General features: G+C 46.8%; 1 pseudogene across 1 annotated transcript in view; it reads left to right on the forward strand.

Moving 5' to 3' along the window:
• The window catches only part of LOC311245372 (patatin-like phospholipase domain-containing protein 7), a 202,012-nt pseudogene extending 176,855 nt beyond the window's left edge, over positions 1-25,157 (forward strand). Inside the window, exons 25-30 of the transcript in view lie at positions 2,297-2,413; positions 2,909-3,060; positions 16,044-16,196; positions 16,362-16,475; positions 18,867-18,951; positions 25,006-25,157. The product of the transcript in view is annotated as a patatin-like phospholipase domain-containing protein 7 (transcript). The remainder of the gene's footprint in view (positions 1-2,296; positions 2,414-2,908; positions 3,061-16,043; positions 16,197-16,361; positions 16,476-18,866; positions 18,952-25,005) is intronic.
• Positions 25,158-27,612: the final 2,455 nt, after the last annotated feature.

Genomic DNA, 27,612 nt, shown 5'->3' on the forward strand with positions numbered 1-27,612 from the left:
GAGGGTTCACACTGACGGTATGTCTCTCTCTCTCTCTCTCTCTCTCTCTCTCTCTCTCTCTCTCTCTCTCTCTCTCTCTCTCTCTCTCTGTTCTCTCTCCTCTCTCTCTCTCTCTCTCTCTCTCTCTCTCTCTCTCTCTCTCTCTCTCTCTCTCTCTCTCTCTCTCTCTCTCTCTCTCTCTCTCTCTCTATCTCTCTCTCTCTCTCTCTCTCTCTCTCTCTCTCTCTCTCTCTCTCTCTCTCTCTCTCTCTCTCTCTCTCTCTCTCTCTCTCTCTCTCTCTCTCTCTCTCTCTCTCTCTCTCTCTGTTGTTTTTCTCATCTCTATCTGTTGTTTCTCTCTCTATCTCTGTTGATTCTCTCTCTCTCTCTCTCTCTCTCTCTCTCTCTCTCTCTCTCTCTCTCTCTCTCTCTCTGTTGTTTCTCTCTCTCTCGGTTGTTTCCCTCTCTCTTCTATCTCTCTCTCTCTCTCTCTCTCTCTCTCTCTCTCTCTCTCTCTCTCTCTCTCTCTCTCTCTCTCTCTCTCTCTCTCTCTCTCTCTCTCTCTCTCTCTCTCTCTCTCTCTCTCTCTCTCTCCTCTCTCTCTCTCTCTGTTGTTCCTCTCCCCCGTCTGTCACTTCCGTTCAACTTTCATTCAATCTTTATTATATATATACTCGATAAATACACAGAGTAGTTAAACTAATTTACAGTGCCGTCAAGATGTTACATTCACAAGTGTCACAGTGCATTCATAAATATAAAGACATCAGACAATCAGGGCGGCGGGTAGCGCAGCGGACTAAGCGTCTGTCTACCACCGCAGAGACACTGGTATCGAATCCGGCTGTCAGCGGTGCCTCCGGCTTGCCGGCCGTCATACTGGCACAATTGGCAGTGTTAGCGGGAGGGAAGCCGGTGGGTGGTATCCTGGGCGTTGTAAACAGCGAGGGAGGGAAATAGTGAAGGTAGTGTGACCTCCAACACATTACACCTCACCAATGAGAGTCCTCGCTGCCAGGTGAAAGAGGCTGCTGGCTGTCTCCACATGTATCGGAGGAAGCATGTGATAGACTTCAGGGCTCCCTAGACCAACCAGTGGGGGGCACATGCGCGCAACAACCAGGTAGGGGAGGGGGGAATTGGCATAACGACTAAATTGGGATGGGAAAAGTGGATCAGAATAATTAAGAGCACATTTTAAAATACAGTAAAAAAATATCAAAAAATTAAAACAGGTAATAATTTAAAAACAATTACATATTGTGGTGACCTGATTGGTCATTAACAGTTTGAGTGCCAGCCATTAACATGGGAAACATGGTTAAATGCAGGACCCACTTCAATGATAGCACGCTAAATGCATAATCTCAATCTCTCTCTTAAATTATGGCTATGTGTCTAATCTGCCTGTCGTTTATCAATGACTTGTTTGCAGTCAACATTGTCAAAACGGATTGTTTTTTAATCGGTTCATTTTCGTTTATAGCATTTTGAAAAGCCCTAGTTTTTCAGGAAAATATATAGATTCCGTGATAAAAGGCATTTACTGGAATATTCTAGCATACCACAAAAACGTTGTAATTTTTCGGCCTATTTATGAATAGTTTTCAAATAAACGCTAGATTATCGATAGTATATGTGTACTTATGCACGCTATAGAGGCGGGCTGAAAAATCGATTCTTTCATTTCCTCATCAGCGATCACAGCCACACAAACACACACACATAGGGCAAACGCTGATATATAGGTGAAAACAGCTCTGATTATCCTAAGACTGGTAAAATAAATTCCTTACCTGAGATCAGATGTTATCCAAAAAGATTATTCCAATTCTGATCGCCATTCCAAATATCGATCACGCTTATTGATTACAGTGTTGGGTCCTGTAAATACCTAATCCATGTGTTTTCCCGGGTCGGCGAGCACAATCGATCCTTCAGTTGGCTTGACGGAAAAGTTAAATGAGCAAGCTGGCCACCCCCCCTGCATCGGTGTAAAGTAATGCGGTGCAGTTACACAGGGAGAGACGATAGGGGGCGGTATCTTCCCAATTGAGCTCAGAGAGAGACTGCAGCACTAACCCGAAGCTCGATTGATGAAATATGAATTCAAATCGCCAATAAAAAAAAACGACAAACAAACGCTATATAGCGTCAGGGGCATTCAAAGGTCGGCATGAACTAACGACAAAACGCGTCGTGGCACTCAATGTGTTAAGGTTCTAAACCGACCCATAGACACGAGACTGTCTAGTTTCAGAGTTTCCTGCAGGGTATTCCATGATGTATTAACTTAACACAGGACTCTCACCCACAGGTTCTCTATGGAGCTATGTACGGGGCTAGTATGTCACTGTCTAGATACCTACCTCCCCTCTGTGACCCTAAAGACGGACACTTACTGATGGACGGGGCTACATCAACAATCTACCTGGTCAGTAACCTCTAGGAGTAGGCCTGTTACACAAGTCCAGTGAAACCGTGTGTTGATTCTGTGTTGAGTCTTTAAGGAACACGCCAACATTTAGTGAAATTAGCTTACCGTCTTCTCCAGAGAGAGACAAGAAGATAGATACCAGTTTCCTCTCTGTGCGTTCAGTAGAAAGCTATCTAGCTGCACGTTAGCCTAGCTTAGCACAATGAATGGAAGCGGACATGGCCAGTTAGCCTAGCATTGTCCAACTAACACCTCTCCCGAAGGCTAACCGGCACTGTCCGCTTCCATTCATTGTGCTAAGCTAGGCTAACATGCAGTCAGATAGCTTTCTACTGAACGCACAGAGAGGAAACGGGTATCTTATCTTCTTATCTCTCTCTGGAGAAGACGGTAAGCAAATTTTCCAAAATGTTGGGGTGTTCCTTTAATTATTCCATGAAAAGTGTGTTACGTAAAACACGGAATATTCACTACACCTGCTCCTGTCTCCAGCCGATGTGGCTCGCTCTATGGGCGCCAAGGTTGTGGTCGCGATCGACGTGGGACACCAGGACAAGAGTGAGGACCTCACCGACTACGGCGACACGCTCAGCGGCTGGTGGCTGCTATGGAACCGCTACAACCCCCTAGCTAAGAAAGTCAAGGTCAGGTTGGGCCTTTAACTTCAAGGTCAAGGTCAGGTTGGGCCTTAACTTCTCGGGACCAGTAGCTACCCTGTACTCTGGGAGACCTACGTTCAAATGAGAGGTCTTAACACTTTCACTACCACACTACAGAAGGTTAACCCTTTCACTACCACACTACAGAAGGTTAAACCTTTCACTACCACACTACAGAAGGTTAACCTTTCACTACCAAACTACAGAAGGTTAACCCTTTCACTACCACACTACAGCCGGTTAACCTTTCACTACCACACTACAGAAGGTTAACCTTTCACTACCACACTACAGATGGTTAACCTTTCACTACCACACTACATATGGTTAACCTTTCACTACCACACTACAGACGGTTAACCCTTTCACGACCACACTACAGAAGGTTAACCCTTTCACTCCCACACTACAGAAGGTTCTATTTCATTATGGCTTACGCTCAGCATCATCTGCACTGTACTTCACTTCGTGCACGTGCACTGAATAAAAAATTCCACCATGTACCTTTACATCCCAACATTCGTCTGGCCACACCCCCATCCGCTTACCTTCATAAGCAGGTGTGTGGTCACCTACTCGCCTCCTTCTTCACTTTCACCACAAGGAAGTGCCTTCGGTAGATCCCCACTTGACGAGGTTGTTAGTAGAAGAAAGTTGGAAAACAAAAGAACAGGAAGATACGTTGACATCATATCTTTATTTTCTCTCTCACTATTCGAGAAAATACGGCGATATTGTCTTCGTTACTGGAGTGTCTGGAAGATGATGATCATTCTGACCTTCAACGACTTTTTCGTATTAGGAGCTCACGCCGCTGACATGCTCCCCAACTACAGTCCTCCTTGCTGCGGCTGGATGGGTTGGCCCTCCGGCCATACAGCTGGACTGTGGGAAGCACCGACTGTTGTGAGAAGGCGGTCGCTTCCAGGGTGGGGTATGTACTGTTTTGCTTGCAAGCTCTGGTTGTTGATGCTGTGGGGGTTAGCTGACAATTTTACGAAACGCCGACTCCAGACTGGGGTCCTCTGCTCGGCTTCTTAATCGGCGGTCGGAAGATCTTGGTCTGACGCCCATGATGGTCAATCTAGTGGGCCGCGACCAGGACCTGGTGAACCCAGGATTCTCTGGACGAGCGGATGCTTCTTTGTCCCGTGCAGGCCCCATCTTTCACATAAAAGTGAAAGTACACCCTAACGAGGAAATGTGGGCATAGGATCTTCTTTATCGGGAGTTCCATGCTCAAAGTCGGCTGCAGCCCGAAATGGGAATTGTGCTGGCCCCGCTGTATGTCTGGATCACCGTTGAAAACTGTGTTTGACATTCTTTTTCTCTTCCCTCTTAGGATGGGGAGGGACTTGGACAGCAGCCTGTCTGAAGTGTGGCTTGTTATGTCGTTGTGTACAGTTCAGGTGATAGCTGCTTAGCTGGCGTGCTAGTTGTGGCCTACTGTGTTAGCCAGTCAGCTGTTAGCTGCGGCGCTAGCTCGCTGTGTTTACCAGGCTAGTAAACGTTAGCTTGTTGCTATCAGTCGGACGGCTGTTAGCTTAATGCTACACTGTTGAAACGATACTGTGACTATAACATGCCTTAAAACACTCTGACTACGAGGTCATCTTTGGCAGAGGATGTTAGTTGACCCTACACCCGGTTGCCAGTGCCAGCGAGGACTTCGTCAACATGGAGAACGGCGGCTGGGTGGCGTTGCGGACATACCCTTGTCACCGGCGCAGGAGGTGCTGGGTTCAACTCGGTGTCTCGTTAACCAGTGTTGCGGTTCTTTCGGCCTGCGTTCTGGGTGAAGGTAGGAGTACCGACCGGACTTTAACCACTTCTTCTTTTCTTCCCTTCTAAATGTTTTGTAATAACGATGTTTCCAAAACATGTGTTGCTGCAATACATTGAGGATACGACGCGTGTTGTGTGTGAATTGTTTTGTCACTGGTATAGCTTCTCTCTGTAGTGAATCGGCGTTGTTTTTTACGTGTGTAAAAATGAACTGGTTTGGTTGTGATGAGAACGTGTGTTCATGTAACGTTGTACTTGTACCGTGGGTGAACTCACAACTAAGAGGGTTAATTAAACCTGTAAAGCTATGCTTAGTGACATGTGATTGAGGAATGAATCTTTTTTCTCAGCCTGTGATGACAATGAACAGTATGTTCACACATTAACAGAGGTGCCTGTTCGCCTTGATCGTATCAAGGGTAAGATAAGAGGGGTGTCCCCCCGGTTTCCCTGGGGCTTCCCCCCCTCCTCTCAGACATGTTTGGTTACAATATATTGTGTCACTGTGTTTGTGGGGATACGATGTAACCCTCAGCTTAATTGCTGGGGTTGTGCTTTCCTAGTCTTATTTTTTCCTTTGGTCACTTATCATGTGTGCTTAGCAAGGCCTGTGGCCAATACATAATCGAGGATTCTGTCTTCTCTCGTTATGAAAAACGGCGTTCCTCTGTAGTAGGAGTGTACTGTGCCATTTTTTGTTGTGATGAAGGGTTGTGTGTGTCTTTGTGATCTACAACTGGGTTAGGTTTGGCCCACAGAAGCACATGTGTAAGTCTGGACCGGGGCTCTTAAAAGGGCCCTCTCTGTTCTGTGTTTTTCCTTAGTAAAACTCAGGTAGCAGGTTATCACATGAGCTATGTGAGGCTGTTCGATGCTTCATGTAGCAGGCTATGACTGTGTCATGCTCTACTTGTCATTACATCGTATCATGGGTGAGGGGTCATAAAGGGGTGAACTGGTAATCCTTTCCTCCCCTTTTTCTGTTGGTCAGGGGTTAAAACCACCTGTCCTTCAAGGTTCCTGTCACGTTGCTGTTCGGCACGTTACAGGGTAAGAGGGGGGGGGGGAGTTTCCTGGTCCCACGCCCTGGAAGATTGGGCGTGTGCACAGCGGAAATTCCCCCGCCATAGAGTACGTCACTGAGCGCGTCTCTAGTGGTAAGACTTCCGTGGGTTGTTCGGGTCCATGTTATGGATCTGTTTCAGGGAGTTGTCAGAGCTCTTCCTCACGAAGCTCCTCCTCAGAGAGAAGTGCCTTCTGTGAGTTCGGACTCTCCTTCCCAGTGAGGGAGCCTCCTCAGAGTTCAGAGCCTCCTCCTCAGATTGTCAAGGTGAGTAGAACTTCAAAAAAAAGGAGTTCTGCTATATTGTGTGTGTGATTCAATTCGATTATTGAGTGTGTATTGGTTCAGTGCCTCCTCCTCGGAGAGCCCTAACCCAAGTGTTACATGGCTCAATGTTGCAATATATTCGTTTCAATCTATACAGCTCGCGTGGGAAGTCTCTCTGGGGATTTCCGTCTCCTCCCTGTGGCGAGGGTGGCGGGATGTAAAAATGTAAACTATTTTTACCCTCAGCTGCGTCACGTGGGATTCATGTCAGTCTGTGTTTCTTTCTTTTTTAAATAAAAAGAGGAAGGAACATGAAGCACGACGGCTTCGTGTCGTTCTCCCAGGCGACTTGGAGGAACAATGTTTGGTGTCTTGCTAGACTATCCATTGATGTGTTTGGGTCTCGACGCGTACATAGTGCTGGCTCGGGGTGTTTCTGTTAATAATAATAATAATGGATTGGATTTATATAGCGCTCTTCTCTGACTCAGAGCGCTTCACAGAGTCCATTATTCGTTCATACACAGTCATACCGGTGGTGGTAAGCTACAATTGCAGCCAGAGCTGCCCTGAGGCAGACTCACGGAAGCGTGGCGAATAATCATCACCTACGGCCCCTCCGACCACCACCAACATTCATTCACATGCATACACATTCATACGAGGCAAGTAGGTTAAGTGTCTTGCCCAAGGACACAACGGCAATGGGATGGACATGGGCTTGAGCGGGATTCGAACCACCAACCCTTCGATCATTGGACGCCCCGCTCTACCCCTGAGTCATAGCCGCATAGAATCATGCAGGGGCTAAGTGCGCCTTGGTTGCTTGTTATTAAAACAGCGTTTTTATAGGGCAACTGGGATGGAGTTTTGTCTCTTCCGAACACCAGTTTACTAGGTTGTCTCGATGAATTCTCATTCATATCTGGGGGATGTTAACGGAATAGAACAGAACATACGTAGAGGGGTCTCACGCCCTTGGGGTGGGCCACTGAGCACGGTACGAATGGGACCGTCTGGGTGGTGCAATCTTTTCATGTTTTAGATCGACACGCATACCTACCCCCTCTTCTGGAGTGGGTATGTCGGCGTGGTTAGGGCACGGGACTGGTCTGGTCGCGCTGGTCCAGGTCAGTTAACCCGTTGTCCGCCGGGGATGCAGATCTGCTGTTCTGGTACCCTGAGGGACTTGTGCTTTTTTCGGGGTGTCACAGGGTTAGGCGTTATGGAGACCCTTTGTTTGGTACATGTTGTACTCTGCACTATCGTAATGGCTTACGGCCATACCAACCTGTACACGCCCGATCTCGTCCGATCTCGGAAGCTAAGCAGGTTTGGTCCTGGTTAGTACTTGGTTGGGAGACCGCCTGGGAATACCAAGTGCAGTGAGCTTAGGGCTGGTTCTCCATTCTTTTCGCTCCTCTCTCACGCGTGGCGAAGAGGGGGCTGTTGGGGTGGTCTTTTGGACCTCCTCTGGTAACCCTGTGTGCTTCCCGAGCCGCCGGGCCCGGTCCGAAGTAATGTTTCGTCGACCCGTAGGCCTGGAATAACCCTTTTTTGGAAACTGAAACACTTGTACTGCGGTATAGCCAGTGTATACCCGCAGGTGTGTTTTGGAGTTTTTTCTTGAGGGGTTATAGGAACAACCACCGTCTGTGTACTGAGAGGGTGGTTGATTCCCTGGTGTGTTGGAGCAGAGTCAACTCCCGGGTTACCCGGTTGAGTGTGCCCCTGCACGTTCATGACGTCTGCCAATCGTGTCAGCCTTCTCTGCCTCGACCCCTCTAGGTGGTTTTTTTTTAATGGAGGCTTTGTCATGGTGCTCAACAACGCCAGCATACGCCCCTTCCGCCGGGGGGGCTGTTTTCAGTTGACTCCTTTGGCGCCTGTCTCGTCCGCAGTGCTCCAGGCTCAGGTCTACAGCCTGCTGCCTGGTTTCCCCGGTGCGCTGCCTGCTTCCGTTGGTTGAACTTTTTGAGTGCTTACGGCCATGCTGACTGCCTATTCTGCAGGGTCAGTGTGCCAGGCGGTGTACTATTGGGGGGTAAGGGCCCGCTCTTGGAGGGGCTCTATCCGAATACGCTGGCGATGTGGGGGGCGGTGTCACTAAGTGACCGCCTGGTGGGGTCTTGATGCCTGGCGTCATTGACCTCTCCGGGCCCCCTTTTTCCAGGGGATCCAGTCCCTTCAGTGGGTCTGGGTCTTCCTTCGCGCTCCACTGCTACGGCCTTGCCACGGGGTTGGGGTTGCTCTTGACCCCGTGATTCTGGGGGCAGTAACAAGGGTTGTTCCTTCCGTTCATTCCCTGGTGGCATGCGGGTTGTGCGTGTGCGTAGTCGTGGGGTCAAGCCACGGTCTGCTCACCCTGTGCGTTGAGTTGCTTGAGTTCCTCTTCGCATGGTCGGATCCGTCTCCCTCCCGTCCTCCAATAGGGAGGGTATCCCTCCATTAGGGAGGGTCGGGGGGCTCGGTCCTCCCCGGTCTGATGGTTGTGGGGGGCCTCAGCGGGGTACATTTGTCGAGCTTTGGCTCCCGCTCAGCTCCTCTTGTGCAGATGATGCTGAGCGTAAGCCATAATGAAATAGAACGTAAGGTTATGTATATAACCAAGTTCTATGAATTATGGTGACGCTCAGCATCAGACGCCGCTGCGGCCCTTGATCTCGCCTTGTGGTGAAAGTTTGGGAAGGAGGCGAGTAGGTGACCACACACCTGCTTATGAAGGTAAGCGGATGGGGGTGTGGCCTGACGAATGTTGGGATGTAAAGGTACATGGTGGAATTTTTTATTCAGTGCACGTGCACGAAATGAAGTACAGTGCAGATGATGCTGAGCGTCACCATAATTCATAGAACTTGGTTATATACATAACCTTACGTTAACCTTTCACTACCACACTACAGACGGTTAACCTTTCACTCCCACACTACAGACGGTTAACCCTTTCACTACCACACTACAGAAGGTTAACCCTTTCACTACCACACTACAAACGGTTAACCTTTCACTCCCACACTACAGACGGTTAACCTTTCACTACCACACTACAGAAGGTTAACCCTTTCACTACCACACTACAAACGGTTAACCTTTCACTACCACACTACAGAAGGTTAACCCTTTCACTACCACACTACAGACGGTTAACCTTTCACTACCACACTACAGAAGGTTAACCCTTTCACTACCACACTACAGAAGGTTAACCTTTCACTACCACACTACAGACGGTTACCCTTTCACTACCACACTACAGAAGGTTAACCCTTTCACTACCACACTACAGAAGGTTAACCCTTTCACTACCACACTACAGACGGTTAACCTTTCACTACCACACTACAGAAGGTTAACCCTTTCACTACCACACTAGAGCAGGTTAACCCTTTCACTACCACACTACAGAAGGTTAACTTTTCACTACCACACTACAGAAGGTTAACATTTCACTACCACACTACAGAAGGTTAACCTTTCACTACCACACTACAGGAGGTTAACCTTTCACTACCACACTGTCTTCCTGCAATCCTAAAATTGTTCCCTGGGGAGGATGGTTGGCTGTGTGTGTTGGTTACTAGTTGCTGTATAGCAGTGGAGGCTGCTGACCAAATTTGTAGGTGAAGCACAAATTATTATATTATATTTATAAAACATCCCCCAATGTGTGTGTCAGTAGTGGCTGGTGAGTTAAAAAATTGGGGAGGACGGGAGAGATAAAACATTTTAATAAAGAAGTACAGACACAGTGTGGTTATGAAGACAGCAGACAGACACTACAGTTAAAGACAACAGGCACTAGTAGTAAATACCTTTGAGTACGCCTCACTTACAAACATCAGATCAATAGCTATAGGAGAGAGGAGGAGGAGGAGGGGAGAGGAGGAGGAGAGGGAGAGGAGGAGAGGGGAGGAGGAGGAGGAGGGGAGAGGAGAGAGGAGAGGGAGAGGAGAGGAGGAGAGGAGGGGGAGAGGAGGAGGAGGGGAGAGGAGGAGGAGGGGAGGAGAGAGAGGGAGGAGAGAGAGGAAGAGGAGGAGGATGAAGAGGAGGAGGAGAGGAGATGTTGGGTCCAGAACTGGTTGGAAAGGAAATTATAGAAGAACCCATAGCAAAGTTGTACAATAGAGCTTGTAAAATTCACGGTAAATTTCCACCCTGGACTACTGCACTCTCAGTCACAGTAACAGCTTGGGACTTGTTGTCATTTTGCCTGGATGTACAGAACGCATCACCAGATCAATCTCAGATGCACATCACTCAGCACTATAGGAACTGAACGACACACACACGCGTGTGCACACACACACACACACACACACACACACACACACACACACACACACACACACACACACACACACACACACACACACACACACACACACACACACACACGCACACGCACACACAGAGGCCAGGCCACAGCGGACCAAAATAAATCACTCATTACCCACAGAAAGGCAGAAAGCATACCAATGCACGCAGTAAAATACAGCCAATTAATTCATAATCAACACAGACCCCCCCCCCCCCCCCACACACAGCTACTAAAGTGTCCCTGTCGCTCCCATCACTTGTAAATGAAATCCATCCTTTGCTCTTTTCTGATGAAATTTTCAATGACCTCCTCTGCAGTTGCAAATCCAGCAATGCAACAAACAGCAGTCTTTTGTGATCTGATCGATCCTTCATTTGCGTGAGGATGCTGTCGAAATCACTAAACATTGTTCTGTTGATGCGTGACACACGTTCCAGGTGGTCACTCAGACAGTCACCCAAGCGATTGCCAAAGCAGTGCACTCACCAAAGCTGTGGGCTCACCTATCCCATTTTCCTCTTCTTCTTATTCCTCTGGGTGAACGTTTCGATGACTTAGCTATTAGCTCACGTTAGCTACAACAAGTTAGCTTACAGACAGTCCAAGCCGGCAATCACGTCAATTAGCTCACGTTAGCTACAACAAGTTAGCTTACAGACAGTCCAAGCCGGCAATCACGTCAATTACACTACTTCAACTGAGATAAAAAAAATATATATATCATCAAACGATGCACAATAAGTTCATGAACAATAACAAAACACTCCACCCTGGGCCTGGTAGCTGCGGTGGTAGCCCTTTAGCTACGTTAGCTCCAACAAGTTAGCTTCTTCAACTGAGATAAAATGATTTTGTAAACAAAGCTGCAGAGCTGCAGAGTTGACACCATTCTCTGATTAGATTTCAAGGCTGTCAATCATTCAACCTCTGTGTAGCTGCAGAGCTGCAGAGTTGGCACCATTCTCTGATTGGATTTCAAGGCTGTCAATCATTCAATCCCCCATTCAATGGCAAGAGTTTAAATGCACGGACCGTGCTTAGATGACGTTAATAGCCTATTTTGAGTGGCTATTATTCAATCCCGGGTCAACCCGTGCAGGGAATTCTGCACCAGTTTTTACTGCAGCCATTACAGTAAGTTGGAAAACGAAGACCAGGATTTTGGAAAAGTATGTTATGTCAGTCTTTTCATACGGAGCAGAAGCATGGACGCTGAATGAAGAGGCAAAGAGGATGATAGACTCTTTTGAAATGTGGACGCTGAGGAAGATGCTGAAGATAACATGGAAGGATAATATCAAGAATGAGGAGGTACTGAGAAGAGCGGATATGCAAGGAGGACAGCTGCTGGAGAGGTTGAAAAAGAGAAAGATGGAGTTGTGTGGGCATGTTCTGAGAGGATCCAGCGGGGAGATGTTCAAGAAGGTGGTGATGGGGAAGGTGGATGGAAAGAGAGGAAGTGGAAGACCAAGAAGAGGCTGGGTAGACGACGTCTGTGATTTGAGCGGAGTGAGAGGCGAAGTCACGGAGTTGGAAAGAAGAAGTGGGGACAGAATGGGTTGGAGAGTGATAGGCAAGAGAGAGCTTGTAATATATATATAATTTATATATAAATTATATATATACATTAATAATAATTATGAATTATGAGTGAATTTGTGTTTCAGGTGTTGTCATGGAGAAACCTCCACTGCTGTATAAACCTAACATGGTAATTGCTGAGATGTTGCAGACAGATGATCCTGTCTGAATCACAGGATATAGACTGTGGGTATATAAGCGTGCCATTGGCCGACTATTTCAGTCCGAATCCTCCTCCCCTTCCGCTATCTGCGACACTATTTGGCAGAGCGTTTTTTTTCTCCTTTAGCGGAATGATAATGAGTTCAGCCGAACCTCGCTCTGGCTCTGGCACAGGTAGTGTGGAGAGAGAGGTATGGCTACGCAAGACTACAGATGGATTCATCATCTCTATTGTCAAGATTCAAGATTGCTTATTGTTATGTGCACAGTTAAACAGACAGTTTGCCGTACAATGAAAATCTTACTTTGCTAGTCCGCCCTTCACACAAAATCACACAATACTTAAGCTAGAATTCACAAGCCTGATGGCCTTTGGGTAGAAACTGTTTGTCAGTCTCGTAGTCCTGGCTTTCAGACTCCTGTATCTCCTGCCTGATGGCAGTAGGTTGAGGAGTCTGTGCTGGGGGTGTGTACTGTCCTTAATTATTTATTTATTTGTATCTACTTTTTCTCCCCCTTTTTCACGTATTTTTCACCCATCCCAATTTTGTCGTTATGCCAATTCCCTTCCTGGTCGTTGCACGCTTCTGCCCCCTACTTGTCAACCTGGGGAGGGAGAAGACTACCACATGTCTTCCTCCGATACATGTGGAGTCAGCCAGCCGCTTCTTTTTCACCTGACAGCGAGGACTCTCACCGGGGGAGTGTAACGTGTGGGATGATCACACTATCTCCCCCAGATCCCTTGCCTGCTGAGCAGGCGCCCCGACCGACCTGTAGGAGTCGCTGTTTACAACGACCAGGATACATACCCCACCGGCTTCCCACCCGCTAACACTGCCAATTGTGTTAGTAGGGACGACTGACCAAGCCGGAGGTACCGCTGACAGCTGGATTCGATCCCAGAGTCTCTGCTGTGGTGGCAAGCGTTTAGTCGCTGCGCCACTAAACTTATTTGTTTATTAATTGGATCCCCATTAGTCTACACACCCATGGGTGAAAGACTATTCTTCCTGGGGTCCGAACACATTACTTACAACATTGGAGTAATAATAAAAAAAAAACATTAAAAACATAAACACTTTAGCTTAAGTCCATTCTCAATATCTTCAAAATCTCAACACAAAAAGGCTCCAACCACAAATACAATACTAACTAAATAAATCAATAACTGTATTTTATTATTCATAACAGCATTTTTCAACTTTTTCTTAAAAGTAAATTTGTTGCTGATAATCATAATCTTCACAGGTATACAATTCAATACAATGATGCTCTGTCCTCCTCCTCTCCAGGTCACACTTTGAGTGCCAACAACGAGAATTCTCGTTATTTAACCGTTATTGCTTTTATTAGCGATATCCATAAATATTTCATCAACCAGCCTCACGTTATCATTGGGACTGGCTCTGACCTCGAAAAGGGCAAATACCGCCCCCTATCGTCTCTCCGGATTGTATTGCACCCATTGGATTGGATTCAATGGAAATGCATGGGGGAAAGAAAACCCGGATTCCACATTTTACTTCTCAGGCAATGTAACCCGAGACTACTGCATTCATTGGGGACCCTCAGAGCAGCGTGGAATATGTGTTTCGAGTACATAACGTTGGATCAATAAACGCAATCGATATTTGGAATGGAGATGAGGAATTGGAATAATCTTTTTGCAGAACATCTGATGTGAGGTAAGGAATATATAAGATATTCCTTTATTAATCCCCTTGGGGAAATTCGTGACACACACATGCAGCTTAACGTCTCATTAATGATATTAACAACAACACAATCATTACATTTTTACAGTAACAATGGCACAGCATAAATTCAACAGACATGTACATTTGTTGACACATGTCATCATTACAGGAGGCCTGAGACACTGTATGCACGATAGTCGGCTGCATTCCACCATGTAGATTGCGCCTGGTGAACTGGAGGGGGGGCGGAGTGGAGGGTGGGGGGGGGGGGCATTGGAGACTCGGGTAAGGAACTTGGTTGTGAAGCAGTCAAGGGGGCCCCCACCGACGCGCATCAGAGGCAGCCTGCCACGGCATATGGCGCCAGTTGAATTACAACAACAGTGGCGGATGGGGGGGGGGGGGGGGGTGGGGGTAGGGGGGGCCTCATCAATCTTATCGCTTCCAGACGGTACAGTTCGTCTCCTCTTTCCCAGAAATCACATCGCCGGAGAGTCAACTCCTCCGCGTTGACCTTGGCCTCGGACTGTTCCACAGCAGAAAAGGATAAGGGGGGTGTGGGAAGGGGGGGGGGGGGGGGTGATAACATGCAGCTCGAGGCAGATATGCCGCATATGGTCAGAATCAGGTCAATTTTGTCTAATCATCGTCACCATCGTCGTATCCCGTATTACGGTACGGTGGCATCTTTATTTTCACGTCCCTAATTTCTGACGTGATATCCAGTATGGCCTGTGACCGCGAAAGTTCCTCTGCATGGTTAGAAGCAAGTCTCTCAAGAATTGTCTTCAAGCATGACTGTTCGTCTACATGGTAGAGTTCGCCTCTTTCCAACATGGTCTTGGAGCTCAATTGTTCATCACCGCGCAGGGTACTTAGGTCAGCGATCTTCTTAAACAGTTCCATTAGGTTTTCCTTGATCCCGGCCAGATCCCTGGCCAGGGAAATCAACTTCTTCCGAATTAGCTTCAGGCAGTACCAGATCCAGCAGCTGACAGAGCCCAGGCCGAGCAGCATGACAATTAGAAGATATACGTCCTCAACGTCGTTTATCTCCAGCGGGAAAAAGCATATCGCGAGCCAGGTCCCGTATGAATTTATGGTGTATCCCGCCTGATAGCTCCCAAGAGGGCATAATGGGTCATCCGCATTCTGCTTCCTTGTAGAGAATATGCGATCAATCGCTGTAAAAGCCCAGCTTATTAGATCCATATTACGGTCAAAAGTCGAGTCGAGTTGAGGATTCTGTTGTAAAAAAGAAAGAAGAAAAAAGGTCAAAAACGTCTGAGCGTTTCCAGCGAGTGCAGATCTAGGCTCCGGTGAAACGAGCTGTAAGGGCTGGTACGGACGTCTCCAAACCGATAAGAGAGAGGCCTTGAGGTGTTTCTCTGGAGGAGGGAGAGGAGATAAAAATGCGACTGCTTCTGGGAAGAGAGTGAGAGGAATGAATTTTTTACCAGTCTTGGGGTAATCAGATGTTTTCTTTCACATATTTCACAACGTGTCCCCTATTTGTGTATGTGTGTATATGACGTTAGCGCTGACCAGGTCATAGATAATAAATGTTTGAGCCCGCTTCTCTAGCGTGCATAAATACACATATACTATCGATAATCTAGCGTTTATTTGAAAACGATTCATAAATCAGCTGGAAAATGTCTAGACATTTCCAAAAACGTCCAACGGTATAAAACGAAAATGTACAGATGAAAAAACAATCCGTTTCGTACATGTTGACTGCAAGCAAGTCATTGATAAGCGACGGGCGTATTAGACACATAGCCATAATATAGAATATAGAAATAGCTCCGCGAAAATCATGAAATATCGGAAAATCAGTACAAAAAGGCGGGCATTCTTCAAGCGATAAATCGTGCGCCCCCTGCTGGCACTCAAAGTGTTAATGATGCTCTGTCCTCCTCTCCTCCTTAACTCTGTCCTCCTCTCCTTAATGATGCTCTGTCCTCTCCTCTCCTCTCCTCTCCTCTCCTCTCCTCTCCTCTCCTCTCCTCTCCTCTCCTCTCCTCTCCTCTCCTCTCCTCTCCTCTCCTCTCCTCTCCTCTCCTCTCCTCTCCTCACCTCTCCTCTCCAGGTTCTGAACATGGCGGAGATCCAGAACCGTCTGACCTACGTCTGCTCCGTCCGGCAGCTGGAGCTCGTCAAAGCCAGCGACTACTGCGAGTACATCCGGCCGCCCATCGACCGCTACGGCATACTGGACTTTGGCAAGTTCGACGAGATCGCTGTGAGTGTGACACCCCCCCACCTGTACCCCTCTCTGTCTCTCTCTCTAGTCTCTCCTCCCCCACCTGTACCCCTCTCTCTCTCTCCTCCGCTCCCCCCGCGGTGCTCCCATCTGCCGCTTTCAGAGCCGTATAATCCCCTACCTTTGTATCATTGTTGGCCGCAGGAGGTGGGCTACCAGCACGGCAGGGCGGTGTTTGACGTGTGGAAGTGCAGCGGGGTGGTGGACAAGATGATGAAGGACCGGCACCAGGAGGACTTCCACAAGACCAAAGGAGACGTGAGTTAGAGAGTCGGAGGAGGAGTAGTACATTTCCATTTTTCTTTTTTATATTTAGTCATTTATCCAAAGCGACTTACAAGTTTTGTACCACAAGTCATCAGGAAGGGTACAACTCTATCAGCTGAGTAACAATGTTCATCAAAGTGTTGAGTGCTACAGTGTAGGCTAGTTTATTAGGACAAGTGCATGACAGTAAGGTTAGTTAAGGTTAGAGTTTTTGTTTTTTAGTAGTAGTAGTAGTAGTAGTAGTAGTAGTAGTAGTAGTAGTAGTAGTAGTAGTAGTAGTAGTAGTAGTAGTAGTAGTAGTTTTATTCAGTCATTGTAACTGAGGGGTTACAAAACCCTGACTGTATTAAAGATTGTGATAGATTAAACCACTGCTAGTTATGTACTTAGTATTACTTGCCAGACAGTACATCTAATTGTGGCAGACACTCATAATAACACGGCACGGTGACAAAGAAATATCATTGAGGGTATTTATTATTATGCATCAAGTTGTACAGATATGAGAATTAGGGTCGCGCTTGTATGGCGAAGAATATGCATAAGTCAGTCAGTAACAGAAGTCAGTGGGAATAGAATAATTCCTACGATGGGGTACTAGGCTAACGCCGCCTGGCGCAGGATGGCAATTATAGGGGGAAACGCTGGTACCGCTGGAGACAAGGGGGTTCCTCCCAGAGATGTAAGCTCTGGAGGAGAGAGGAATGTTCGGATACTCAGTCTGATCAATTGAAGAAGAAGGGGGTTCACGTACAGAATCCAGTCCTTGTAATCCAAAGCTCAGCCACAAAGCAATAACTGTAATCAAATTGCACGATAGCAATGATGATAGCCAGCTAGCCTCAATCCACGAAGCCAGCCCAAAGTAGGTCCTCACGGTGGTTAAATCCAAACGACAGTGGAGATTAACGATGCTCTTCTCCAAGGGTAGTACGTTCACAATCACTATAATCCAACCAATACTGGTTCTGCAATCGCCGCCGTCGGTTCCAATATGCACATGTCCAGTAGGTTCTCCGACTAGGCCCTCCTCGTGTACTGGCACCAATGTATTTAGTCCACGCACACTGGCGAAGGTTCCACTAGCTAAACGAACGAACTGCTGGGTAATGCTGCACACGAACGAACTGCTGTTGGCACGATACACAATAAATAACGACTCTTTACTTCACATTAAGCTAAGTCGAACTTGACGTTACTGCATTAAATCGGACACTTTTACTATTCACTTCGCACGTGGTTCTCAACGCTCTGTTAGACGAACTGCTTCTCACTACATTAGAATCACACTGAACTTGATGAACGATGAACAGCTACTGTTCGCACCTGCCGCCGTATATATACTTAAGTGGCGTTCTAGTGCCGAACCTCAGTTCTCGTCTCGAATCAATGCGCCGTCTCCAGGCATGTTGCAACATGCCCGGACTTGCCTTTGAACCTGACTTTAGGGGCTTGCGGTCTGGCGCCGATAGCGTTATCCAATAAGGAAAGCGAATATTACTAGGATTCAAACGCAGGCTTAAAGGGATATAACGTGTATATATAAATAATATACAAGGTATATAAAACAATACATGTAGATTCTCAGCTTTAATCTGGCCCTTCACAACAGTCATCACACACAATACAATATGCACATGCACAATCATTTGATTTGGCAGTGACTGAAAAGGTACAGACTGAAGCATAATGCTTATACATACATGTCATATATTCTTAACAAAATTAAGACTCCAAAACAGTATTCTAAAAGAAAATAACACAAAAAAAATGTCACATTTGTAATCTTCAAAAATAACTATACAAACCATTTTCTTAAAAACCAAAAGCTCATTCTTAAATGTATATCAGCAATGCATTGTTCCACAAGTTAACCCCAACAATAGAAATACATCTAATTGTAATCCAACCCTTTCTTAGCTTTTTGAACAGTACATTTACAAATGTCTCTCAAATCATATTTTCTTTCATGTATTGAAAAAAGAAAAACGTTGCACACCGTCCGGGAGTAACTTTGCTGTGGATGTTGTATTGTTTATTATTATGACATGGGCTGTTTACAGGCAATTGTTTTATTGACGTGCTTATTGCGTTGTTCTACTGTCACATTATTAAAGTGGAAATAATCTGCCACCTGGATGAGATCATTTCTCTTGTTTCAATAAAATGACTTGCGTCAAGGATTTATTAAATACATAAATATGGTTTGAAACGGTTGAAGTGATTTGCCTTGTTTTGTGTAAAATACACGTGAATACTCCAACTGAACCTGTGGTGTTGAAATAAATTAGATTATCTCTTAGATTAGATCTTTTCACTTTTATTGTTGCACACAAAATAATAACGATAAAAAGTGTGACCTGCCTTGTGTGTCTCTCTCAGGTGGTCACCTGTCCAAATGCCTCCTTCACCGATCTGGCAGAGATCGTGTCAAGAATCGAGCCAGTGAAGCAGCCCGTGATAAACGGTTAGTGACATCTTTTTTCAATTAATTCTTTAATTTTTTTGTATCAACTTTTTCTCCTCCTTTTTTCTGTATTTTTCTCCCATCCCAATTTAGTCGTTATGCCAATTCCCCCCTCCCCTTCCTGGTTGTTGCACGCATTTGCCCCCTACTTCCCGGTCTAGGGAGGGTTGAAGACTATCACATGCTTCCTCCGATACATGCAGAGTCAGCCAGCCGGTTCTTTTTCACCTGACAGTGAGGACTCTCACTGGGGAAGTGTAATGCGTGGGATCACACTACCTCCCCCAGTTCCCTCCCTCGCTGTGCAGGCGCCCTGACCGACCAGTAGGAGTCGCTGTTTACAACGACCAGAACACACCCCACCGGCTTCCCACCCGCTGACACTGCCAATTGTGTCAGTATGGACGACCGACCAAGCCGGAGGTACCGCTGACAGCTGGATTCGATACCAGTGTATCTGCGGTGGTAGGCAGACGCTTAGTCCGCTGCGCTAACCGGCCGCTGACATCTTACTATTCTATCAGAACACGCGTGATGAGGGGCGGCTAAGCTAAAGTGTTTATGTTTTTAATGTTTTTTTTTATTATTACTCCAATGTTGTAAGTTATGTGTTCGGACCCCAGGAAGAATAATCTTTCACCCTTTGGATAAAAGCACTATATAAAAAAAAGCAGCCATTTACCATCAGAGGAGGCATGTGGTAGTTCTACACCCTCCCCAGGCCGACAGTAGGGCAGCATGTGGTAGTCTACACCCTCCCCAGATCGACAGTAGGGCAGCATGTGGTAGTCTACACCCTCCCCAGACCAACAGTATGGCAGCATGTGGTAGTCTACACCCTCCCCAGACCGACAGTAGGGCAGCATGTGGTAGTCTACACCCTCCCCAGACCGACAGTGGGGCAATGCGCACAGCGACCAGGAAGGGAATTGGCATAACGAGAGCAGCCCACACCTGGAACAGTCTGCCAATACGGCTCAGGGATTATCAAAGATACATTTAATTTAAATCAAACTTAAAATCATGGTTGAGAGATGGTCAAGTGTGCGACCATTTTAACTGAGGGTGTTACGATTGGTGGGGTAATGAGGGAAGGCGATAAGAACTCAGTTTGCGGACAGGAATGGAGGAGGCAGAGACGGCAGGGTAACGTGTATATATAGACTTTACTTAGATGACGACACGTTACAAAAATAAACATAAATGGCACAGCCGAGCTGGCGCTAATACAAAAACGGAACTGAAGACACGAGAAAACAGACAAAAACGGAATACTAATTACTTACAACTCTCAAGACAAACACAGCAAGGCAAGGGAGAAGACAGGAGACACGACGAGCAGGGGAACACCGAGGTACTGGAGGAAATGACGCCACAATGAGGAGAGAGGAAGACACACACTTAAATACTAAGACTAATCATGATTGGCAACAGCTGGCCAAGCCAGTCCAAAAACAAACATTTAACCACTAGACACATAAGCATAATTACAAACACAACCAGACAGGGGAAACATCACACCAGGGAAGGGAACGTCAACACACATAATGAAATCACATTAAACAAACAATTGATTACATTATTTACATATATCAGACCAGTCAAGATGGCCGCCTGCACCGTCTGATGGTGCCCACTAGAGTGTGCCATGAGACCACTGACAGGAGGTAGGGAATGTCCAATGTCTTTATCATAACAGGCCCACCAAGGGCTGGGCCTGGGGTTGTTACAGTACCCCCCCCCCCCGAACGGGCGGCTTCCAGATGCTCGATAACAACGTCCGGGAATGGGCGAGGCTGGAGGCCGAGACCCCGGACCGAAGCGAAGGCGAGGACCCGGAGAACTGGGGCCGGGAGCCCGAAAACAGAACCCAGGAGGGGCATAGCAGTCAGGGGGGCTGAAAACAGGTGCAGAGGCCCGGAGAGGGGGGCTGGAGCTGGGAGCAGAGGCCCGACAAGGGGGGGTGGGGATGGGTGCAGAGACCCGGAGAGGGGAGCTGGAGCTGGGAACAGAGGCCCGACGAGGGGGGGTGGGGATGGGTGGGGATGGGTGCCGAGACCCGGAGAGGGGAGCTGGACCTGGGAACAGAGGCCCGACGAGGGGGGGTGGGGACAGGTACAGAAGCCCGGAGAGGGGAGGCGGGGAGAGAAACAGAAAGCCGGTCAGGGAGCCTGGAGCCAAGGGGCGAGAGTAAGGACCACGGAGCAGGATCCCGGACGAGGGACCCTCCAGCCGCCGGACTAGGGACCGGATCAGGAGATACGGAACGTAGGTGCGGCGGCGACGACCCCCGGAGTAGGATCCAGCGCAGACCACGGCGAAGACCATGGCGAGGACCACGGCGAGGATCAGGGCGCCGATCACGGCGTAGGGCTGGACCAGACGGAGCGCCAGGTCCAGTCGACGAGCCAGGACCAGTTGAGACGCCAGGACCCGGCGTAGCAACCGGACCAGGTGTAGAGGCTGGGCAGGGCGTGGAGACCGGACCGGTCTTGGCGGCGAGTCGTGGCGTAGGATCCGGATATGAGGAGCCTGAAACCGGTGTAGCAGCCGGACCAGGCATAGAGGCTGGGCAGGACGTGGAGACTGGACCAGTCTCGGCGACGAGGCATGGCGTAGGGACTGGAGATGAGGGCACGGGACCCGACGTAACAACCGAACCAGTCGTAGCGGCTGGGCTGGGCGTGGAAGCCGGAGGGGAAGCGGTGACAGCCGGGGCTACATCGACCGGAACCAGGCTAGTAGTGACGGTCGGATCAGCTGCGGAGGCCTTGTTAGCGGTACTAGCCCCGCTTGCCCTCCAAGCCTTGCTAGGCCTCGGAGGTCTGCGAGCTGCGGGGGCTAGGCTAACCGTGGGGCCTGAGCTAGCTGTAGGGGCTAGGCTACCGGGTGCAGCTGTGCTAGCCATTGAGGCCTGGTTAACTTCAGGAACTAGGCTGACCGTGAACCTTGAGCCTAAGCTAGCAGTGGCGACTGTGCTAGCTGGGGAGGCCTGGTTAGCTGCAGGGGTTAAGCTAACGGGGCGGGGCTGTGCTAGCTGTGGACGTCTGATTAGCTTCAGGAACTAGGCTGACCGTGAATCTTGAGCCTAAGCTAGCAGTGGGGGACTGTGCTAGCTGGGGAGGCCTGGTTAGCTGCGGGGGCTAAGCTAACGGGCGGAACTGTGCTAGTTGTGGACGTCTGGTTAGCTGTAGGAGCTAAGCTAACGGGCGCAGCTATACTAGCTGTGGACGTCTGGTTAGCTTCAGGAACTAAGCTGACCCTGAATCTTGAGCCTAAGCTAGCAGTGGGAACTGTGCTAGCTGTGGACGTCTGGTTAGCTGTAGGAGCTAGGCTAACGGGCGGGGCTGTGCTAGCTGTGGACGTCTGGTTAGCTTCAGGAACTAGGCTGACCATGAATATTGAGCCTAAGCTAGCAGTGGGGACTGTGCTAGCTGGGGAGGCCTGACTAGCTGCGGGGGCTAAACTAGGAGACAGGGTTGTGCTAACTGTGGACGTCTGGTTAGCTGTAGGAGCTAGGCTACCGAACGAGTCTGTGTTAGCCATTGAGGCCTGGTTAGCTTCAGGAGCTAGGCTGACCATGAGTCTTATGCTAGCTGGCTGGCTAGCTACAGGAGCTAAGCTAGCAGACGGGGTTGCGCTAGCTGTGGATACCTGGCTAGCTGCGTGAGCTAAGCTAGCAGACGAGGCTTGCCTAGCTGTCCATGAGAGCACAGACCTTGTCAGCCATAACCCTCATCTGAGGCGCCTGTGTTGGACTCTCCTTCGCTATGTTGTCTATTAACTTCAACCAGAAGACCCATTTAGCAGGAGAGTAGCTGGTCAGATCCCCGTCTAACATACCAAGCACGATGTCCAACGTCTCCGTGACTTTGTCCACTGCAGTGGTTCTCAAACTTTTTACACCAAGTACCACCTGAGAACGTAGCTGGCTCTCCAAGTACCACCATATGACCGGCGTTAAAATACAGTCTATTCAGCTATGCACAGTTCACGCAGGAGGCAAATGTATTCCTAATACCATTATTTATTGTTAACTTTTGTCAGACACAGCCACAATGTACAAAGGGATAGCACTAGAACTAGCAAACGCTTCCACACAACTCATACAATGCAAGGGTCATTGAGAACATATAACTAACATTCCCACATAGCAAGTGAGAAAATTAAGAACAACTGTATTTCAGCAAATGTACCTCTCTCTCTCTCTCTCTCTCTCTCTCTCTCTCTCTCTCTCTCTCTCTCTCTCTCTCTCTCTCTCTCTCAGCAATTGTCCGTCATTCTCTCTCACACACACACACACAATTATTTTGTTACAAAAACTTAATTTCCTGCATTCTGGTGCAGGGATTTTTGAAATGTTACCCTTTAAATGCCAGTGTTTGTGATGGGCATCACACATTATTGTAAAAAAGAAAAGAAAACACATATTCAATACATTTTTGAATGTTTACCCTTTAAATGCCAGTTTGTGTGATTTGCATCACAAATTATTGTTAAAAAAAACACAAAAAGTTAAATATTTTCAATATATCAAATGCAAAGTACATTTTTCTGGGGGGGTTTATTACAGGCTAGGCATGTGTCAATGATTAGCAGCAACACAGATTTTGATGGATTTTTTGTAATGTCAAATTTAACACCAACTCTTTTCAGAAAAGTGGGAGTATTTCATTTTTTATCTGACATTACAAAAAAATCTAAAAAGATAAATGGTTATGATCAGGGCTGAAGTTGAATTAAAGATTTATGACTGTTTAGACTGCATTACTCTCTGTCACACTGGTTGTTCCCCACTTAGGTTATCTAACTATCACGCCGCCGCAACCAGAAACACTGGCCTGGCCTGCTTCTAAGTTCAGTGGCCTGACTGCAAAAAAATAAAAAATAAAAATTTGCTTTTTTGTAAATGTTTTCAAGTACCACCAGCAGTACCACCAAGTACCACTAGTGGTACGCGTACCACAGTTTGAGAACCACTGAGTTATTACGTGGTGGCGTCATTCTGTTACGATTGGTGGGGTAGTGAGGGAAGGCGATAAGAACTCAGTTTGCGGACAGGAATGGAGGAGGCAGAGACGGCAGGGTAACGTGTATATATAGACTTTACTTAGACAACGACACGTTACAAAAAGAAACATAAATGGCACAGCCGAGCTGGCGCTAATACAAAAACGAAACTGAAGACACGAGAAAACAAAGATGAACAAAAACGGAATACTAATCTACTTACAACTCTCAAGACAAACACAGCAAGGCAGGGGAGAAGACAGGAGACACGACGAGCAGGGGAACACTGAGGTACTGGAGGAAATGACGCCACGACGAGGAGAGAGGAAGACACACACTTAAATACTAAGACTAATCATGATTGGCAACAGCTGGCCAAGCCAGTCCAAAAACAAACATTTAACCACTAGACACATAAGCATAATTACCAACACAACCAGACAGGGGAGACATCACACCAGGGAAGGGAACGTCAACACACATAATGAAATCACATTAAACAAACAATTGATTACATTATTTACATATCAGACCAGTCAAGATGGCCGCCTGCACCGTCTGATGGTGCCCACTAGAGTGCGCCATGAGACCACTGACAGGAGGTAGGGAATGTCCAATGTCTTTATCATAACAGGCCCACCAAGGGCTGGGCCTGGGGTCATTACAGAGGGGTTGTGATGTATTGTAATGTATTTTAATGTATTTATTTTTATGTATTTTAGTGCATTGTAACCTACTGATTCCTACTGTGTTTTAATTATTGTACTGTCTTAATTATTGTAGTGCTCATGACACCTGCCCCAGAGACTACAGTTGAAAATTAGCCAACCTGGCTAAACTGACATATTTACAGTAAAATGTTCGTTAATATGCATGTCTCTGTATTTTAAACCAATAAATATAGATACAAAATACAAATTGGGATGGGTGAAAAATACACAAAGCCCAAAAAGAAATAGAATATTTTATTTGAAAAAGATTTAACACACGTGATGACACGACTGTAGGTGTTAATGTTCTGTCCTCTTGACCTCCGACCCCCAGAGGAGACCTCTGACCAAGAGTACGAGACGGACTACGATGAGGAGGCCGTGGAGAGCGCCCTGTCCGACTTCGAGATGTCCAACCCCAACAGCAAGTACACGGAGGGGGAGGAGACCGCGGACACGGCCGAAACAGTGTGTATATCCAGATAGCATTTAACCCTTTCACAACCACACTACAGAAGGTTAACCTTTCACTACCACACCACACTACAGACGGTTAACAGTTACATACTGAGGTAGGGAGGTTTGTGATCATGTTTTTTAATTGTCCAGAGGATAGTGAGGTATTGTATTTTTAGAATGAAGATCATTCCAGGAAGCTGGTGCTTTAAAACAAAAGGCAGACTGAACTCATGGGACCTTGACTGTAAACCAATCATTTGAGCGGGTCAGATTAGGTCCATAATTCCAATCTAGCATCATTGGGATAATATGATGCCAATTTTCCATCAATGGCCTCATTAACCCATTCTCTGCCACCACTTTGATCATCCTAAACCATCCTCTGCCAGCGCTATTTGTCTATGGAGATGTTCACCTTCTTTGCATGACTATAACTTTTTTAATTGTATTGCTAAATTGACATTACTATGGCCCATTCAACATCAATTATCTATCGTTCAGGATGTAGGAATGTTTTACTTTTTCATTCACACATTCATACTAAAATACCGTCTAGAGTATAAATATGTTTTTATCGTTTTCTGCAGTATTTCATAGAACGTGAGATATAGGCATAAATGCATATATTAGATTAGACCGATCCATGCTATATTAAAAATGTCAACTGTACATGGTCCTAAACGTCATGACTGATCATCTGCGGGTGAACGGAGGGGGGGGGGTCGTTTATAATTCAATGACCGACGTTAAATGATTTATGTAGTATGGGTGATATATTGATCAGAGCAGTTTGTATCGAAAATGATAAAGAAAAATGCTGAAACTCACGTCAGTCTCCTCGTAGCGCTGGGCGATGAGATTATGGGATGTTGATCGATGCGATCCATTTCCGGTTTGTATATTACTAATACACGTCCAAATCATGTTGATTATTGAGTTATGGCAAAGATCCATATCCACAGTGTCTGTATTGAGCCCCGGGACGATAATCGAGTGGCCGGATGAAAATAGGGGACGGACCGAGCTCCAATGGGCACTTCCGGTTTGGCAACTCGCCGATCGGCCACCAGGTGGCGGTATTGAAGCGTTGCAGAGTTGTGATTACATCAGCCAAGACTCCGTGGGTGAAATATGAATACCATGACGAAAATATGAAATATTGATCTCAAACACGCCTTACGGCGTGATTGGCAGACAACGCATGGCGGAGAAACCCGCCTTAACACGTGATTGGCGGAGAATGGGTTAACCCTTTCACTACCGCACTACCGAAGGTTAACCTTTCATTACCACACTACAGACGGTTATCCGTTTGTCATGTGGCAGTGAAAGGGTTAACCTGCTGTATTGTCCCAGTGAAAGGGTTAACCTTTTGGTAGTGTGGCAGTGAAAGGGTTAAAGATAAACTGATACCAAATGCCTCGAAACTGCTTCAACAATCCTCTTTCTGCACATCATAGGGAATCTGGATTTGTTTCTGTAAAATAACCCAATTTACCACGACACCAATTTAACCCAAGACACCAGTTCAGGGCCCTCATTTATCAACGTTGCGTATGCACAGATATGTGCGTAACCCGTGCGTACGATAATTTCTAAGCAAAGTGTGGGACTTATCAATTTGAACTTGTGCTTGACTTTGTGCGTATATCTACGCACAGCTCGGAGCATGCGTAGCTGGCGCCCGGTGGTAGAATATGTTTACAACGCGGAAATAAGCACTGACTGCGCTCCGCGTAACTCAACTCGTTATTATTTTGCGCATAGATTGCAGAAATACGGGAACGTTTTGATTATATTTGAAAGGCTTTGCCATTGTTAAATGTAATAAGTGGAACCCAGAAGCTGTAAGCAGAATACAAGTCATATGAACACCCACGATATAGTGTTCTTCCCCCTTCCTATAAGAAAGAATAAAAAACGCATTGCAACGAGAACAGAGGTTATTTGTTGAGTTTATGTGTACAAAACCCTTGCAATAAATGTGTCTTAAATGAATGAAAACATACATGCTCTGGATACAGAGCATATATCGTGTGGGTGATATGACTTGTATTCTGCTTACAGAATTCCACGTATTTAGTTTTACAATGTCAAAGCCTTTTAATATAAATCAAAACGTTCCCGTATTTCTGCAATCTATGCGCAAAATAATAACGTGTTGAGTTCTAACAAAGAACGTATTACATGCTGGGTAGGCTGATAGAGTAAACTATTATATGAATATGAATATGATATGATAGGTATACTGGTCCGTCCGAGGATAGCGAGGAGTCGGATAGCCATTAAATGCCATTTGAGAATATAGGCTATTATTGCAAAGCGACGGCCTATAGTCTATACATATTATTTAATGTTTTCATAAGCGTAAAGATACAACAGCTAGATTAATGATCAAGTTGGTTTACTGTATGCAGGGATTCGCAGGGCTGTGCCATGTGTTATTAAATATGCGCAAGTTACTGTTGCATAATGTAGGCTA

This window comes from Notolepis coatsorum, assembly GCF_963971535.1.
Source record: "Notolepis coatsorum genome assembly, chromosome: 18".
In the NCBI taxonomy this organism is placed as follows: domain Eukaryota; kingdom Metazoa; phylum Chordata; class Actinopteri; order Aulopiformes; family Paralepididae; genus Notolepis; species Notolepis coatsorum.